Source organism: Mustela nivalis (assembly GCF_964662115.1).
Source record: "Mustela nivalis genome assembly, chromosome: 19".
Classification (NCBI taxonomy): Eukaryota; Metazoa; Chordata; class Mammalia; order Carnivora; family Mustelidae; genus Mustela; species Mustela nivalis.
Window position 1 is genome coordinate 39,491,948 of NC_139038.1, and position 18,409 is coordinate 39,510,356.

The following is an 18,409-nucleotide window of genomic DNA, read 5'->3' on the forward strand; positions in this document are numbered from 1 at the left end:
CCACCTTAAGGGCTTGCTAAGGGCAAAGAGCAGTCCTAACCTGACGGACCCCCTCTCACTCACCTTAAGAAATTTAGTTTGTTTAATCAGTTATATCCAGAATATTATCATTTCAATATGTAATCAGTATAAAATCACAGTGAGATGTTTTACATTCATTTTATCACACTGTGATAAAAATCATACTGATGTGGGAAACAGAGGCAGAAGAAACATTATTAAATTTCCTTACCTCCTGACAAGCCCTTAAAACAGGCAGTGACTCTCCTCTAGGGACTCAACTACGCCCACCTTAAGGGCTTGCTAAGGGCAAAGAGCAGTCCTAACCTGACGGACCCCCTCTCCCTCACCAGGACCCTGTGAGCACTTTAACAATTCCTTTGGAAACTTTATCTCTGAACCTGCCAGATAGTGCTGATGATCATTCCCCAGCATATGGCCTACTGATAGATATGTAAAGGGTCTCACAAAAAGGTATTACTACTAGTAGTGAATAACCTTTCCCCCCCAAAATAGCTGGCCCCTGAAGGTCCTAGAAACCTTGCTTCCAAAATTCCTTAGAGAGTGATACCATGCCTAAACCCTTCCCCACCTTACAAATATATAATAGACCACTCCTGAGAACCCCAGGGCAGCATCTCTTCTTGCCCACAGGTCCTTTCCCCATACATTAATAAAACACCATTTTGAACCAGAGAGGCCTCAGGAATCCTTTCTTGGTACTGAGCTCCAGACCTCACCCCACCAAACCTCAACTATGTTCTAGAATTTCATCATTTGGCATCCAGCAGGGGCTGTGAGTCTTTACATTTGGACTCTGAGCTTTGGTGCAAAGTTGGTGAGTCCGTTCTCGCTTCTTCCTTTACTCTCACTTCAGGGCTTTTCAAGGAGTATGGTCTTACTGGAACACTTTCATGTCAGTTGCTCAGGCTTTAATCCTCTAGCCCATGGCTACTCCACAGGGAAGAAAACATCAGATTTTTGGCTGGAAGTTAGTACACTGGCCGGAATGGTAATAAGACCCAGAAAATTGATGTCCTCTCTTTATTCCTGTTCTTACATAAAGTTGTCTTTCTTGGGCACAGGGCAGCCACCTCAGTCACCAGGAAGGACAGCTGCCAATCTTAAGACTCCCATGTGAGGTTTCTTCCTGATTGATCTAATGTGATCTCCTCCACATGCCAGGCCTCGCCACTTCCTGCCATGGGACTGCCACTGGGAGATGGCCAAATGCAGCCCCCAATTGAATTAAAATGCAACCGGGGATCGTTTCCTAGGGAAGTGGGCAGTAAGGACCCCATGTGTTGGAATGTCACATAGACCATGATGGGTTTCAATATTTACTGTTTCACATCAGTGTCTTCTCCAAACTACATAAAGCTATGAAATTGGGTAATTTACCCTTGCCAAACATTTTTTTGTTTCCCATGGGTTAAAAATGGCAGGGCAGCCACACAACTTTTAGAGTATAGGATGGCACAATATCCTAGTTTATTCACCGGGCACCCATCTGTAGCCTAGGATGCGATGGGGAAGAAGAGGGATGCTGGCACCCCTCCAGGGCCTTTTATGGCAGGAATGCCTTCCTGAGAAGGTAGAATGGTGATCAATAGCGAGGTCTTGAGGGACACCTTCTTGAGGGTGGCTTTTGACATATGGGCAGCTCTGACATATCCTGTGTGGGACGCCACTCAGGCATCAGGGGGGATTTGGTAATGGACCTTCTTTCCTTTTCTGGGAGCATGGCATCAGTAGGCTTCTTCAATCCCAAGGACTCTGCCATGGGATGCTTTTGAACCCACTGGAAATAATTTGGATTGCAAAACTTAGGAGAGGACTGAGCTCCTGTAACACTTCATGGCCTCTGTGGGATCTATCAGTTAGATCTCCTGTGCAAGAAAAGGGGTGACTGAACCTAGGGTGCCTTCATTGTTCATGCCCAGGCCATCATTGCTCTACACCAGGACCCCGACCTAAGGGCGTTTTGCAGAATGTGTTTGCTGAACGAGTGAGCTAGTCAACTCCCTCCTGACATATTGGGTGATAATTACATCAATAAGCCTTCTAGTAAACCCAGGTTGCTAGGCCACCCCCTAGGAAAGGGGACTCTGACTTTCCCTCTCTCTGTTTCTCCTCATAGATGGCGGCGGGGGGGATGCTTCTCCTTTACTCATTTCTGTGTTAATGGCTATAACTGGAGGCCACTGGGGTTAGTCTAACTTGAGATGGAGACTTTGAGGAATATTCCCAGGCAGCTGCCAAAACTCCCTTTGTTTCAGGGAAATTCCCTTTCTTCTTTGGCCTGACATGGACTGCTTAACCCCTCTTTCCTGGCAGGAGAACAAGGCTTCTGCTCCTCTGTTTGAGCTGTCCTTTTAACCATTGCTGGTTTTCTAAGGTTTGCTCTTCCAGACTAAGGAAATTTTATTCTTAAGAGGTCCGTGACTTAGAGCAATTTAAAAATATTTATTTGTAAATAAAGCCTTCAACTTTTCTTTCTATCTGAACCCTCTAAAACTCAAAAGGTCTCAGTAAGTATTTTCCTCCATGGCAATCAGTCATTTGAATAAGTTCAATAAGAATCTGTTCTCCTTGTAACAGAACACCATGGGAAACATGGGATATTTTTCCAAGGCTTTGACTAGAATGCCCTATTTGAGAAAGACAAAAAGAACAATTCTGATATGACCAGACAGCTTTAAGGAACTAAGGTTGCCTTTTTGAAACCTGGAGCCATAAAGCCCCTTGAAACTGTTGGCCCACTACCTGGCTTACAGTGTTCCCAGCAGCCTCACCAGGTGAGTAAAGAATGTCACTTTCTGGCAGGTGCTGGAACCTCGGGATACCCTGGGGGACCTCAAGAAGAGGAATTCACCCAAATCCACAGGTATTGCAGGCATGTCTGATGGCAAGTACATGGCTTGGCTTCTGGCCTGGAGAGGCTATAAAAAGTTCAACCTAGAAATTCCTTACAAGAAGTTCCAGTAAAGCAGATTCTAAAAGATCTATATGATCACTCACTGTTCTTGCTGAGCTTATGTAAATAATTAGGCCACATTTGTTAAAACTGGACTTGTTTTTCAAATAAACTAGTCCTGATTTGCCTATCTCTGGAAATGAGGGTTATTTTAGAGAGAAATTTACGTTTTAATAACACACCTTTATGAAGGTTACATTCTAGATTGAATTGTCTTTAAATGTTTGTTTACCTAAGCTAGAGAATTTGAGGTTCACTTCAGAAAAGTTGCACAATAGCTCATTCAGAGGATCTTCTTGCATTTTTATTCTGTGGAGATAATAACAAGAGCCCATGGCACTTGGTTCAACCACTGAAAAATAAAATTGATTCCTAATCATCATTAACTATCACCTTGACCATTGTACTTCTCTATAGAGCATAACTGTTCAGATGTTACTGATCTTGCTTACTGTATATGGCCAGATTTACGATGCCCCTGTTTAAAATACAAATGATAGTTGGTTTACTGATGCCATGAGTTTTCATGAAAAGAGTAAGAAAATCTAGGTGTGCCATAGTGCCCACTAGCACTTTGTAATTGCCAAAGCCTTAAAAATTTAAATATTTCCTGCATTCAGCCTGGCATCCAAAATCTTCTGGAAAGGTAGAAAAAACTAATCATACCTTAAAATGTCATATTACTAAGCTTAGTCTATAAACCCAGGAAAATTGAATTACTCTCCTACCAATAGGACTTCTCACGATGAGAACTGCTCCAAAACAAGCTGTAGGACTCAGCCCTTTTGACTTATTACATAATAATATTATATAATAATGATTATTATAATGATTATTATATAGTAATGAGTTATTATATATATGTATATAAAATATCTCTTTCCATAGATCTGTTATGAGATGAAGATTATAATGCCTTATTAAGTACTCACTAGAGGCTGGTTTAACTTATAAGATACTCAATGAAGATACTAATCATGTACTCCCCAAACCTGATTTAATTATAGCTGAAAACCCACCCCATGTAAATCTCAGAGACATGGTTTATTTAAAAACAAAATTGGAAGTCACATACAACAGAAAGCCTACATCCAAAATGGAAAGGTCCGTATCGGGTCATACTATGTACTCCCAGTGCGGGAAAGCTAGAAAGACACTCTTCATGGGTGCGTATATCTAGAGTAAAACCCTGACCTCCTTCACAGAAACTGAGTGAGCAAAGGAATGTGCCTTCTTACTCCTCTGAGCCCATAGAAGACCTCAAACTTCTCTTCAAACCAAAATGAAGGTTGTAATTCTCTTTATCTTCCTTTCACCTATCTTAACTGGCCGTTCCTTTCTACCCTGGGCACAGCAGTATACTGAACTACATAATCAGTTTGTTGGATATGTGGAATTTTGCCTATGTCAAGTACATCCAGGTTACCCTGGTGTGTTTTGCCTTTACAGGGCACTGATTGGCATTCTCTGCAGGATTATATTTCATATATAATATATGGAGACAGTATGTACCAGGATAACTCTATCACTAATCCAGATGTTTCTTCCTGGCCCATCCTCAGTGAAACATAGAGTTCACCAGGACTCCATGACCAAACTTTTTCATACTCTCAAACTATTAAAGTCTTAACTGACCTTATAAGCCTACAAATTAATACCCAACAACTAGGGCCTAAGCCTAAGCTACAAAACCCTCCTCATCACTATACCAAGGATGGCATATATCAGATTTGGGATACATATTTGTGGGTCCTACCCACCATTGGACAGCTCAGTCAAAAGGCAGTTTTATGCCAGGAACAAAGAAATCATACATATGATACATGGGCAAAATGCACACGACATCTAGGATGGCTATCATTAGAAATATGTTCTGAAATAATAGTACTCCAGGCTACTGACTGGTTTGCTACTGATTGGGTAAGGTGTCCTGGCATTAGATGGACAGCTCCAGACGGAACCCACTGGCTATGTGGAACTAACCTGTGGCCCTGGCTTCCTCCAGGGTGGATAGGTCGCTGCACCTTAGGATTTGCCTGGATTCATGGGCGCGATACTAAAATCATCACTACTCCAGCTAATCTCCCAGTTTAAAGCAAAGATGGACATGATCTGTTTTTAAGTGCTATGATCACTTCACATCCATCCGTAGTATGTATGGACCACATCTTCCTTATCCATTCATCCGTTGAAGGGCATCTTGGTTCTTTCCACAGTTTGGCAACCGTGGCCATTGCTGCTATTAACATTGGGGTAGAGATGGCCCTTCTTTTCACGACATCTGCGTCTTTGAAGTAAATACAATTGCAATTGCAGGGCCACAGGGAAGCTCTATTTTTAATTTCTTGAGGAATCTCCACACTGTTCTCCAAATTGGTTGCACCAACTTGCATTCCGTCCAACAGTGTAAGAGGGTTCCCCTTTCTCCACACCCTCTCCAACTCATGTTGTTTCCTGACTTGCTAATTTTGGCCATTGTAACTAGTGTAAGGTAGTATCTCAATGTGGTTTTAATTGGAATCTCCCTGATGATGAACATTTTTTCATGTGTCTGATAGCTATTTGTATGTCTTCATTGGAGAAGTGTCTTTTCATGTGTTCTGCCCATTTTTTTGACATGATTATCTGTGCGTATTGAGTTTGAGAAGTTCTTTATAGATCCTGGATGTCAGCCTTTTGTCTGTATATTCATTTGCAAATATCTTCTCCCATTCCGTGGGTTGCCTTTGTTTTGTTGACTGTTTCCTTTCTTGTGCAGAAACTTTTGATATTTGACATGGATTTCTTACATGTGGATATAATTGTGTTTCTTTTTTGTAAATATTGTAGTCTTTGCCTTTTTAAAGAGACCATTTTGGGTTTTTATGTTTATTGATAGGATTTGTTTTAAACCTGTCTTGCTATTTGTTCTCTGTTTTTCCCACCCATCCTCTTTCCTCTTTTCTTCTACTGTCTCTGGCTAGTTGAATTGGTTTTTGTTTTTGTTGTTGTTTTTAAATCCAGTTTATATCATTTCTTCTTAGCTATAACTCTCTGGTTTTAGTTGTTCATTTAGTATACCTCTTTACTATGTATCTAAGGTCATCTTCCAGATTTTTTCCCTATCCAGGTGACCCCTGACCAGCTTGGGGATTAGGTATGCCAGCCCCATATAGAGTTGGAATCCCAATATAACTTATGAGTCCGCCAGAACTTACATACTTCCAGCCTACTGTTTACAGGAACACTTACCAATAACATAAGCAGTCAGTTAACGTATTATGTATGCTGTCTATATTTTACAGTGTATAATGTGGTGAATTCAGTTAGAGAAAAGAAAATACTAAGAAAATCATAAGGAAGAGAAATACTGTATGAAAAATACAGTATTTTTCATACCATGTATTTTTTGAAAAGACATCCACTTGTAATTGAATCCACGTAGTTCAAACCATGTTGTTCAAGGTTCATCTGTAGTTGAAGAGTACAGGTATGCGGCCAGTTTCCTGTAACTAGCCTTTCTGTGATAGTGCTGTTGTAATCCTCCGTAAGAGAATTTTTATATAGTCACTTATCATTTAGGGTGATTGCAAAATATAAGAGAGGAAATCTTTCCTATTTTTCCACATATGTACCAGTTCTGGTGCTCTCCATTCCTTTGTGTAGAGCCAGATTTCCATGGGGAATGTTTTCATTCTGCCTGAAGGACCTCCTGTAACATTCTTTTGTTGTTTTAAAGGTTTTATTTATTTATTTGACACAGAGAGAGATCAGAAGTTGGCATAGAGGCAAGCAGAGAGAGAGGGGGAGGCAGGCTCCCTGCTGAGCAGAGAGCCTGATGCAGGACTAGATCCCAGGACCCTGAGATCATGCCCTGAGCCGAAGTCAGGGGTTAATCCTCTGAGCCACCCAGGTGCCCCTTCCTGTAACATTCTTATAGTTTGTGTCTGCCAGTGATTGATTCTTCTGTTTATTTCTCATATTTTATTTTGCTTTTCTTCTGATAACAGCTTTTTGAGCTATAACGCATCTATAGTACGGTTCATCTAGTTAAAGTGTGCGGTTCATTGGTCTTGAGTGTATTGGCAGAATTATGAACTGTGGCCTCATTTCATCACCCCCCAAAGGAATCCCCTGGTTTTTCCTTGTCACCTGTGTGCACTCCCAGTGCACACAGCCATCCCCAGTGCTAGGGAACCCCTGATAAACCCTCTCTCTAAAGATTCAGGGTTCTGGGTATTCTGTATAAATGGAATCAGATGACATGTGGTCTCTTGTGACTGGGTCCTTTCACTATCATCATGTTTCTAAGGCTCACCTTGGAAACATGTATGTTGTAGCATGTATCAGTACCTACTCCTGTTAAGGATAGCCAGATGATATTCCGTTGTATAGGTAAACGACCTTTTGGCTATGAATGAATCAGGCTGCCATGAACGTGAGTGTACACGTTTTTGTATGGATCCATGTTTTAATTTCTCTGGGATTTAGGCTTAGACTTGGAATCACTGGGACAAATGGTAACTCTTTAACCTTTTGAAGTGTAGGCTGTTTTCCAAAGTGGCTGCACCATTTCATATTGCCAACGGTGTATGAGGCTTCCGGTTTCTGTCCTTGTTTTGAAAATGTTTTCAGTGGGTATAGAATTCTGGGTTCAGTTTACTTCTTTCAGTACCTTAAAGGTACCTTAAAGGTGGTGTTCCATTGTTTTCTGGGTTTCATGATTTCAGATGAGTAATCTGCTGCCATCTCCCACCCCCTTTTTTCCTTGTCTACAAGGTGTGTCTTAGTTGCTTCTACGATTTCTCTTTATCCCTGGCTTTTAGCAGTTTATGATGGTCCTTGGTGTTGTTTTCTACATGTTTCTTGTGCTTAGGGTTTGTTGAGCAGCACTGTGCTTTCTACTTAAAGCCTGTAGGATGTTGGGAAATAAATAAGGAACATTTTTATGAAATGAACTAATGTTCAATCTACATTCCTAATGACTATAGTTGCAACTGGCCCAGAAGAGCTAGGATTCTTTGAATTGCCCCGGGTACTGTTTTTCCTCCATGGAAAAATTGCTTTAGAATGGACCTTAGAGATCATTTTATCCAGTCATTACATCCAGGAATCCAGTGAGCTTAAGTGACTGGCCCCACGTCACGAAACAGGTTAGTAGTAATAGAACCTGGACTAGACTTCTGGACTAGTTTTGTCCTCTTCTGCCAAGTCGTATCACCTTTCTGACAGACCAAGCATTAGGAAGATGATAAGAGGCATTCCTCTGTACTCTGCAGTATGAGTGCTATTATGCCTTAGATTTTATGGTTTCTTTACATTGAAGATTCAGAACTGTGGTAGACACGTGTGTATTTCATAACAAAATAAGAACTGTTTCTTCTCAATTCCAGCTCTCATTTTTCTCTGTAGAAAGCACTTCCATGAAATACTCCCCGTTACAGTCTAAACTATCTTAGACTTCCAGTACTTGGGTGTTGTCATAGGAAGCCCTGTGATTTGGTTTGCGCAACAGGGAAATTTGATACAAGGGGATTCAGGGTGTGAATTAGCTTTCTCTTGATTTGTCTGTGGACCTAATGTCTCCCAGTGGGAGAGATGTATGAATGTGGGTGGTGATTTGTTGTTGTTGCCATCATATGCATAAAACTCCCTAAGATTTCCTTTGTTTTTCTACACCTTTCTTGATGATTCTTCTCGGATGATTTTCTTCATAGATGATTGTGGAGCTCCTGTAGTACTTAGGCAGAGGCGGAATGCTTTACATGCTTTTATCCTTTTTGAAGTTTATAAGATTAGCTCTACAAAACATGCATTGGAAATACTAGATTGTGTTGTCATATGGAACATCTGGTTGTCTTGGAGTTGAAGTTTGATCAGTATGGTTATATGAGGCTTTTAGAAGTACATTTAGAAGTACATGATGAGAGGATTTGTTAGAGAAGAGTGAATGGAGTTTCGGAAACTGAAATGTTAAAATATTTTAAAGAAAATACTCAAGAAAAGGATGTTTTTTTAAAGGTTAGATATACATATACAGAATAGTCAGATTAATCTTTCTTGGTGTACAGGTCTGTGAATGTTCATGAACTTATTAACCCTGTAATTACAAGCAGTAATAATATTTGCATCATCCCCAAGAGAACCATTTTGTTTTTTATCATCAACAGTGTAGAATTTGTTTGTGCATCCTCAGTATTTCACATTCCTAGTTCTTTTTCCTTTTGTAATACCAATATAATAGATTTAATGGTCTATCTTTGTAGTCTTAATTTGCATTGCCTTAATGACTAATGATAAGTGCCTTTTAATGCATGTTTTTTTTAAAGATTCAACTTATTTTACAGAGATCACAAGTAGCCAGAGAGGCAGGCAGAGACAGAGAGGGGGAAAGAGTCTCCCCACTGAGTGGAGAACCCTAGGTGGGGCTCAATCCCGGAACCCTAGGATCATGACCTGAGCCGAAGGCAGAGGCTTTAATGCACTGAGCCACCCAGGCACCCCATCCTTTCATGTGTTTTTATGCAAGTCACCCATCTATCTCTGGGGAAATGCCTTCAGATATATTCTTTTGCCCATTGCATTTATTACTCAGCTTTCATACAGGTTTTCATATATTCCAAATAACAGTTTATTAGATACATATTTTGCATATTTTCTCTCCTAGTCCTTGGCTTTTCATTTTCTTCGTGGTGTCTTTCAGTGGGAGAGGGAATTTGAGGAAGGTGGTCAAAAGGCACAAATGCCAAGTTAGAAATAAGTACTAAGGATGAAATGTACAGCATCATGACCATGAGTCTGTTGTATTATGTATAGGAAAGTTGTTAAAGGAGTACCTTCTGAGAGTTCTTACCCAAGGAGAACTTTTTTCCTTTTTATTGTATTTAGAGAAGATGATGGCTGTTCCAAACTTGTGGTAATCATTTTATGACATATGTAAATCAAATTTTCATGCTGTTCACCTTAAACTTTTATAGTGGTATGTGTCAATTATTTCTCAAACCTGGGGAAATGCCCTCTTTCAGAAAATAGAGATTTTTAATTTTTTGAAACTCAATATTTATATTTTTTACTTTTGCAGGTTATGCTTTTTATGTTTTGCTTTTTGAAGATTTTGCTTATTTGACAGAGATCACAAGTAGGCTGGGAGCCAGGCAGAGAGAGGGGTGTGTGAGGAAGCAGGCTCCCTGCTAAGCAGAGAGCCCGATGTGGGGCTCCATCCCAGGACCCTGGGATGAGGACCTGAGCTAAGGGCAGAGGCTGTAGCCCACTGAGCCACCCAGGCACCCCTGCTTTTTATGTTTTATCCAAGGAATCTTTGCATAGACATGGTCCTAAAGATTTTCCTTTATTTTTTCTCAGAAGTTTTATAAGAACTTTAGTTTTACAATTAGGTATTTAATCCATTCTAATATATGGATAAGAATATGGATTGAGGTTCTTAATTTTTATGTATGGACATCCCACCTTTTTCTGTACCAGTTATTGAAGACTCTCTTTTCTCTAATGAGTTAAATTGGTATCTTTGTTCAAAATCAAATGATCCTATGTATGCGTGTATATGTATCTGAACTTTGTGTTTTTGCCAATACCACACCATCTTCATTACTATTAGCAGTCATCATAAACCATGAAATCCAGTAACATCAGTCCCTCATCTGGGTACTACGTTTTCAGAATTTTATAAAATTACTTTCTTACTCATTTAGAGTCTATGAGGTCCTCTTTTTTTATCCTCATTTCTGTGAAATTTGGTGAGATTGTGACTGGATTGCATTGACTCTGAAGCTAGCACTGTCCAGTAGCAATAAGAACTTCTTGTAATGAGGGGGATGTTTCCCATCTACACTGTCCAGTATGGCAGTGACGGACAACATGTGACTTGAGCACTTGAAAAGTGATTAGTGAAATTGAGGAAACGAATTCTAAATTTTATGTGATTTTAATTAAATGCAAATGTAAATAACCATGTTAGTAGCGACTGCTGTGTTGTGTATCATAACTACAGGTCATTTTGGGGAAAATTGATTTTAACATTAATAAGTTTTCTCACCTACAAGCATGGTATATCTCTTACTCAGTTAAGTCTCTGATTCTCTCATCAGTGTTTCGTATATTGTAGCGTACAGATCTCCTACATATCTTTTTACATTTATCCCTGAATAGTTAATGTGTTTTTTATGCTATTAAGTTGTACTTTATGTTTTATTTCCAGTTGTTGGTAATATGTCAATAATATTGTATTTATTTTAGTATTTTCATGTTTCAGGTATGAAAGAACTTTGCACTCCTTGTATAAATTCAATTCTTTATTACGTTTTACCCTTTTTTGTATTGCTGGATTCAATTTTCCAATTTCTTAAGGAGTTTTGGTTCCATATTCTTGAGAGAGCTGGATCGTTCTCTTGTGTTGTCTTTATTTTTGGTGTTCTGATAATGCTGACTTCATAACACTGAGTTGAAAAGAGTGTTCTCTTGGGAAGGAAGAATTGGTGAAGAATTCTTTCTTAAATTTTTGGTAGAATTCACCAAAGAAATTGTCTTGGTGGGGGTATTCTTTTGGTTTTGTTGTTTTAATTGTTGAAGTCTTTAAGTACAAATCAGTTATTTTAAATATATATAGGTCTTCTTACTTCACCTATTCTCATGTAACCTTTGATAATTGGAGAAATTCTTTGAGACATCTCATCTAAGCTGTCACATACACAAATCGTAAGTTTCCCTTATCCTTTTAATATCTATAAGACTTGTAATGATGTCTTTTTCTTGATTCTTGGTAGAATTTGCATCTTCTTTTTTTCCTTTGACTTAATGTACTTTTCCGTTTTTAAAACCTTTGGAAAGACAATCTTTTAAACTAATAGAAAAATACGAAGTAATACTCATTCCCTAAATTTAAGAAATGTTAACTCTTTTTGTGCATTTGATTTGGATAGTTTTTTTTTAAATTAAGATCTTATTTATTTATTTGCCAGAGAGAGAGAGAGCGAGCACAGGCAGGCAGAGTGGCAGCAGAGGCAGAGGGAGAAGCAGGATCCCCACCGAGCAAGGCGCCTGATGTGGGACTCGATCCCAGGATGCTGGGATCATGACCTGAGCCAAAGACAGCCGCTTAACCAACTGAGCCACCCAGGCGTCCCTGATTTGGAAAGTTTTGATTAAAATATTCAAACACTGAACAATTTGCAGGAATTGAAACAGTGAGCACGTCTTCTTTTTCTCCCTCAGTGCCTTTCTGAACCACCGTTACTGAAGGAGATCTATATCATTCCTTTGCATATTTCTGTATTTTTTGGTACATATTTGTATGAATTCATCATCTGTATAAACCTTTTTTCTAGTTGGAAAATCTGTCTAAATGGTGTACTTTACGTATATTTTTGCACCTTGAGTTTTTTGTTTTTGTTGTTGTTGTTGTTTGACTTAGCTTTGTGTGACATACAACCATGTTGATACTGAATCTAGCATGCATAAACAGAATTCCAATTTTCTTGTAGAATACCAACAGTTTGGGGTTATCAGGTTTCAGGTCTAGAAAAGAGAGTGGAAAATGGGAGGGTCGTAAATGGAATTCGAATCTTTTACTGTACATTTTCCTTATCCAGAAGTATAAACTTCTTTTGGTATGTTTGTTATCTGTTTGAAATTCTTCTGTTTGTTAACTGTGTTGGAATGTTAAGAAAGTATAATCTTCTGGACATTGTTCCCAGAGTTATAATTTGAACTTTGGTGTTCCTTTCATTTAGTGCCTTTATACACTTTTCTTATGTTTTCTGTCTTTTGTCTTGTTACCTGTAATTTCAGGGTGCAAAAGGACCAGAGTATGTGCCCGTCTTGATTTTCTTTCTTTTATGAGTTTCAGGTAATGTAAGGATGTTACAGTTTTCAGATGGCTCCTTTACTGTTGCTTTTTACTTTGAAATGGGAAGGAAAGCTTCTCCACCTTTACTCTCTGTCTTCCTTTTTCTGGCAGCTGTCCATTGCATGTTTAGACTTGCTGGGTGCCATCAGTAGGTCACCAGGTGGAAAGGGGATAGCTTTGCATGCTTTATGTGGAGTTAAGAGACAAATCGGGCTCCCAAAAGATTTCCACTCACCAGATATCCTATCAGATGGGAGTTGAAGGTGTCAAGGTGCTAAGAACCTAGGTTGGTGATTTGAACTGACTTGGTAAACTTGGAATTAATAATAAAGTGTATGCCTTTGTGTGTGTCCTACAATCTCGAAGGCATGGCTTCATCTGTACCATACCTTTCTGATTGAAGAGATTGTTCCAGGGTTTTTGGTTAAAAATTTAAATCCACCTCTAGAGATTGTATTTTGCAGCTCGATGTAGAAGTTTTCAGTGCTGAATTTCTTTCCTGTGTTTGTTCTCTGGTGTTAAGAATCAATAGCTAATGATTGTTTGAAATCACTTTTCTTTGGTCTGCTGTGTGGAGGGTTTATACCCCATAAAAAAGATTCATATATTGCAAGACTTAAAACGTGATGCAGCCTCAGAATATGTGAGCTACCAGTATTCTGTAGAGGTAGCAGTGCAAATATGCTATGTTGAAATTAATTTAACTTGAAAAAAATTTTATTTTGAAATACTTGTAGATTTATATGCAGTTATAAGAAATACTAGAGACATCTCACATCTCCTATAACCTTTATCCTGTTTTTCCTGGTGACAATGTCTTGAATGACTGTAGGAAACAGTAACACATCCAGAAACTTGACACCGACACAATCCAGACTTTATTTAAATTCCCAAGTTTTACTTAGACCTATCTGTGACGTTGTCAGGTAGAGGAAGTAAGAAAGAAAGAGAGTGTATGCGTAATTAGTTGTAGGTAATGTTACCATACATGTAGTTTTTTTTTTTTTTTTTTTTTTTTTTAAAGATTTTATTTATTTATTTGACAGAGAGAGATCACAAGTAGGCAGAGAGGCAGGCAGAGAGAGAGGAGGAAGCAGGCTCCCTGCTGAGCAGAGAGTCCGATGCGGGACTCGATCCCAGGACCCTGAGATCATGACCTGAGCCGAAGGCAGCGGCTTAACCCACTGAGCCACCCAGGTGCCCCACCATACATGTAGTTTGTAATGCCACCATCACAGTGAAGATGCAGAGGAAGTCTGTCACAAGAATCCCTACAGTCCAGTCCTCTGCTCCCAGCCTCTTCGGCAACCACTCATCTGGACTCTCTCCAGTGATGTTGTCATTTCAAGAAGGTTTTGTAGATGGAATCCTATATATGTTACCCATTAAGAGTGGATTTTTTTTCACTTAATCATAATTTATTTAAGGTGAATTCAAATTGTGTGTTTTACTAGTTATCCCTTTTTACTCTTCAGTTGGTATTCCATGCTGTGGACATACTGTGGCTATAATATCCACCCATTGTAGGGTATTTGAGTTGTTTTCAGTTTTGGGCTATGATCACATAAAGCTGCTAGAAACCCTTACGTAAAGGTTTTGGTATGAAAATAGGTTTTTCTTTCTTTAGAATAAATGCCCAAGAGTATACTTACTGAGCAATGTATTGACTGTGCTTTGGTTTTTTTTTTTTTTTTTTTTGACCATGTAGATGAGAATGAAATACCTGCTGTTAGACATTGCTAAACAATACACCTTAAATGGAAAACTGTCATGTTAAGTTGCTTTTAATTCTATTACAGTTGGTGTTAGAAAATACAATCTTTGGCCTTTGGTAACTGTGAGAATTTGTTGAAAACTAAATTAGCTTCTACTAAAAATTTTGGAGGGTTGGGTTTTCACTTATAACAGCATTTTTTTAAATATTATAATACAAAATTTACCTGTCAAACAATTTAGCACGTTTATACATGTGTCCATTAAACAGATATTTGTGGAGAGAGGGAGAGAGAATCCTGAAGCAGACTCCCCACTCACGATGAAGTCCAGTGCCGGGCTGGATGCCAGGACCCTGAGATCGGGACCTGAGCTGAAACCAAGAGCTGACCGCACATACCGTTTGGTTTAAATGGTAAAGATGTTTGTTAATTCCCAAGATACCCATTGAAGGGCAAAGGTCAAAATGGCTTCAGATTGCCTTAGAGATCCAGGCTCCCTCTGCTATTTCTTGTTTCCCTAAGGCTGGTTCCTCACAGTTGGCAGAAGACCTTCACTGGTAATTTGGGCTTCAGTTCCTGGCTTAGAACACTAAAACTTTGGTTCCTTGTAGCGTACACCATGGAGAGTTTAGGCTACCATAGCATTTTCCAGGTTGTGTAGATCAGAGTTCAGGCTACTGCACCATTTTCTACGTTGTAGCTATTATGTTTATTGGTTCCTGGTTTTGCCACTGCGACCTGCCTAAGGGATGTGAAGGAGTGGTACCTATTACAGAGCTGGGGGAAAGGCTTAGGAAGTCATTCAAGTGAGTTTTAGGAAACAATCTTGGAGCTCTTTTCCCATAGACCTAGAACTTGTGGTCGAGCATAATTGTCTGTCTGGCTCTTGCCAGTGAGTTTGCTGAGGGGATAAATGGTGGCAGGTCTTCTAGGTGAGGTATGAGGTGAGATGCTGTGCTCTGTAGGGTCCTGGGAAGGGAGTTAGGCACCTGAGCAAATAAAGAGAAGAAACGGCCACTGGCAAGGGGTGGAACGGTGAGGGGTGTACGTGAGCACCAAGACAGATGGCTGAGTCTGCTGAGGTTTGTAATGGTGCCTGAAATGCGCCTCTGCTGACCTTTGGAGGTAGCTGATTGTCCTCCTTGACCTGCTTCCTGAGAACTGGGCCCGAACCTATTGACCTCCCCTTACCTGCCTCGTTTCTTCCCCTCTAGGTCTGCAGTAAGCATCAGCTACTGGCATGAACCTTCCATCCAGCATTTTATAAGACTGTCTAAGGAGAAGAAGGCCTCCAGGATGAACAGAGGCAAGTGACTCCCTCCCTCCCAATGTCCCCTCATCAGCCCAGAGTCCTGAGGTTTTAGGGGTTCATTCTTCAAAAGAGAGAGTTCCAGTGTTCACTCTCTCTGGTGGCATATGAAAGTGCTCATTTCCCAACATCCTCACCAGCACAGGGAACTTTTCATTGTGGTTCATCTGTTATGCAAAAAATGTGATCTTACAGTATATTTATGGTATTGTATTCCTCTTATTTGGGGGCTGAAATTAAGGATCATTTTTATATGCTTAAGAACCATTTCTAGTATCTTTTACAGTGAACTGTCCAAGTAAGGAATCACCTTTTTGGCCATATTAAAGTGATAATAACACTCTTAGGCTCTGCAAGTCCTTTCTATCAAGGAAGGCAATGAAAAGATTTGAGATGGGAGGGTGACTCATTCTCGATCAGATGGAGAAATTAGCCAAATGACCCCAAGTCCTTGGGCATGCAGGGAATCCTGGCCAAAAAGATAGAGCCTCTGGGTTGATTTTGTAAGAAATGCAAAGAAAGTTTAAAGTGACAATAAGGACAAGGACCTTCCTTTGAGCTGAGGGTGAAACCCAGGCTTTAGGAAGATGGGACCAGGCCTACCTAAGAGGCCTGAAGCCTCCATTCGGGACTCCTGAGGCAGCTTTCGGGGCTGCCCCTTGGAGCCCTGGGGACCTGGGTGCCCTGAGGCAGCGAGTCAGCAGCCTGCCTGCCTTCTCTCTCTGCATGGGCTGGCATGTCCAGAGTGCTTCCCAAGTAGGGTGTGGTGAGCATCTTTTCAGTTTTTGTTTCAACATCCAGTCTGTTGTGGATGATACTGTATAACATACAACAAAAATGATTTCCTAGAAATAAAATGCAAGATAACCTGTAAACTACAAGCTCAAATGATTTATTAGGAGAATCAATATACACAGAACTCCTATATCACATTGCAGTACATTTCTAAATGCTGCTCAGGTTTTGTTCTTAAGATAGTTACACTTTAAGCAACAGGGCTGTAGAACACAGATTCTATCTTCCTTTCCCCTATTTATTCGCCATCTCCTTTACCCAAGCCCCTCACCCTGGAGCTGAATAAGTCCATTTTGGGGGCAATGTTTGCTCGTGCCTTCCTCTTCTGCAGTCAGTCTGTGAGGTCAGTTTATAAGCATAGAGAGTTTTACCCACACAGGTTGGAGATGAAGGGAACATGGTAAGAAATACAGCTTTATTTTATTTCATTTTGCTTGGACATTTATCTGCCCCATATTCTGACCGCAAAATATTATATCACCTTGATCTCGCATGTTGATGTTTAGGTGAGTCCTCAGTAGTTTGCACCTGGGCACGAAATCATATTTCGAAGAGGAACATTAAGATCTGATGTTTTGATGTAAAACACTTGTCTTTCCTGTGTAAAATCATGGGACATTTTATGGTAATCTTTAAAGATTTCATTTATTTATTTATTGGAGAGGGAGAGCATGAGTGGGAGAGCCAGAGGGAGAGGGAAAAACAGGCTGTCAGCAGAGCAGGGAGCAGATCCTGACCTGAGCCAAAGGCAGATGCTTTACCAACCGAGCCACCCAGGTGGCCCAAGGGACATTTTTATTTCTAAGATCTTTATTTCCACCATTAAATCATTAAATAGATTGTAGTTACTTTGGTTCCAGCAGGTTTAAGTTAAAAAGAAGAGAATGTGAAAGTCTTGATTTCTCCCATGAGTGCACAGGAAAATCCCTGACCCCAAAGAAGAGCAGCCGAATCCCCATAGGCTCTTCTCCCAGGGCGGGCTCTGCAGGGATGCTTTCTGATCTCACGGAGCGATAACTTGTCTCTGTGTCTCTGTCTCAGGATATTTTGCTCGAGTCTATGGCGTCAGTCAGCTGGTAAGGGCATTTCTGCAGAAGACAGAATGTCATGGTCAAATTCTAAATCTTGGGACTGGGATGGAGACCACCTTCTGGAGATTAAAGGTAAGTGAACATTTGCCCTCTTCTTTCATTTGTGAATGTGGCCGCCTGGTTCAAAATGTTGAAAATATATTAGGAGGTGACTGCCTGTCTCCCATGCCTGTCCCCAGCTACTTGCGCCTGCTGCCGCCGTCAGCCACGTACTTGATGTCACCGGGGCCCCGGTGAAGGATGGGTGCCTGGCTTCTCATCCTTTGCTGTTATCAACAGGGCTCCTGATAAAAACCCTTATCGACGTGTCCTCTGCATGAGTGGAAGACCCTGCCAGTGGGACTGTGAGCGCTAGACCCCCGTGTCTGCTGTATTCACAATCACGAAGATTTTATTGTCAGCGTGACAGTGTCTTCAGTACAATTTAGAGATGTGCAAGGCTGGTGATAGTGATATGTACAAAGGCCTTTCATAGCTGCTCCCTGATTTCATCCCTCACCTGCTCAGTTAACGATCAAGAACAGTTCTAACTTCCCTCACAGGAAATGAGACGGGTCTGGTTAGTGGCAGAAGCAGGACCGAATAGACTGCAGGTCCCACAAGTCCAGGTTGCTCCTGTGTTTCTCTGTACAGAGCCTTGTGCTTGCTCAGGGAGGTCTTTTTGGTCCATCAGTCAGTGGT

General features: G+C 40.4%; 1 protein-coding gene across 2 annotated transcripts in view; it reads left to right on the forward strand.

Annotated features, from left to right (window-relative positions):
• Positions 1 to 18,409, forward strand: part of LOC309853958 (uncharacterized protein) — a 47,220-nt gene that overhangs the window by 11,229 nt on the left and 17,582 nt on the right. For both annotated transcript variants that reach the window (XR_014306029.1, XM_082712550.1), the window contains exon 2: positions 17,679 to 17,800. The gene's annotated coding sequence lies outside the window, so the exon portion shown is untranslated. The remainder of the gene's footprint in view (positions 1 to 17,678; positions 17,801 to 18,409) is intronic.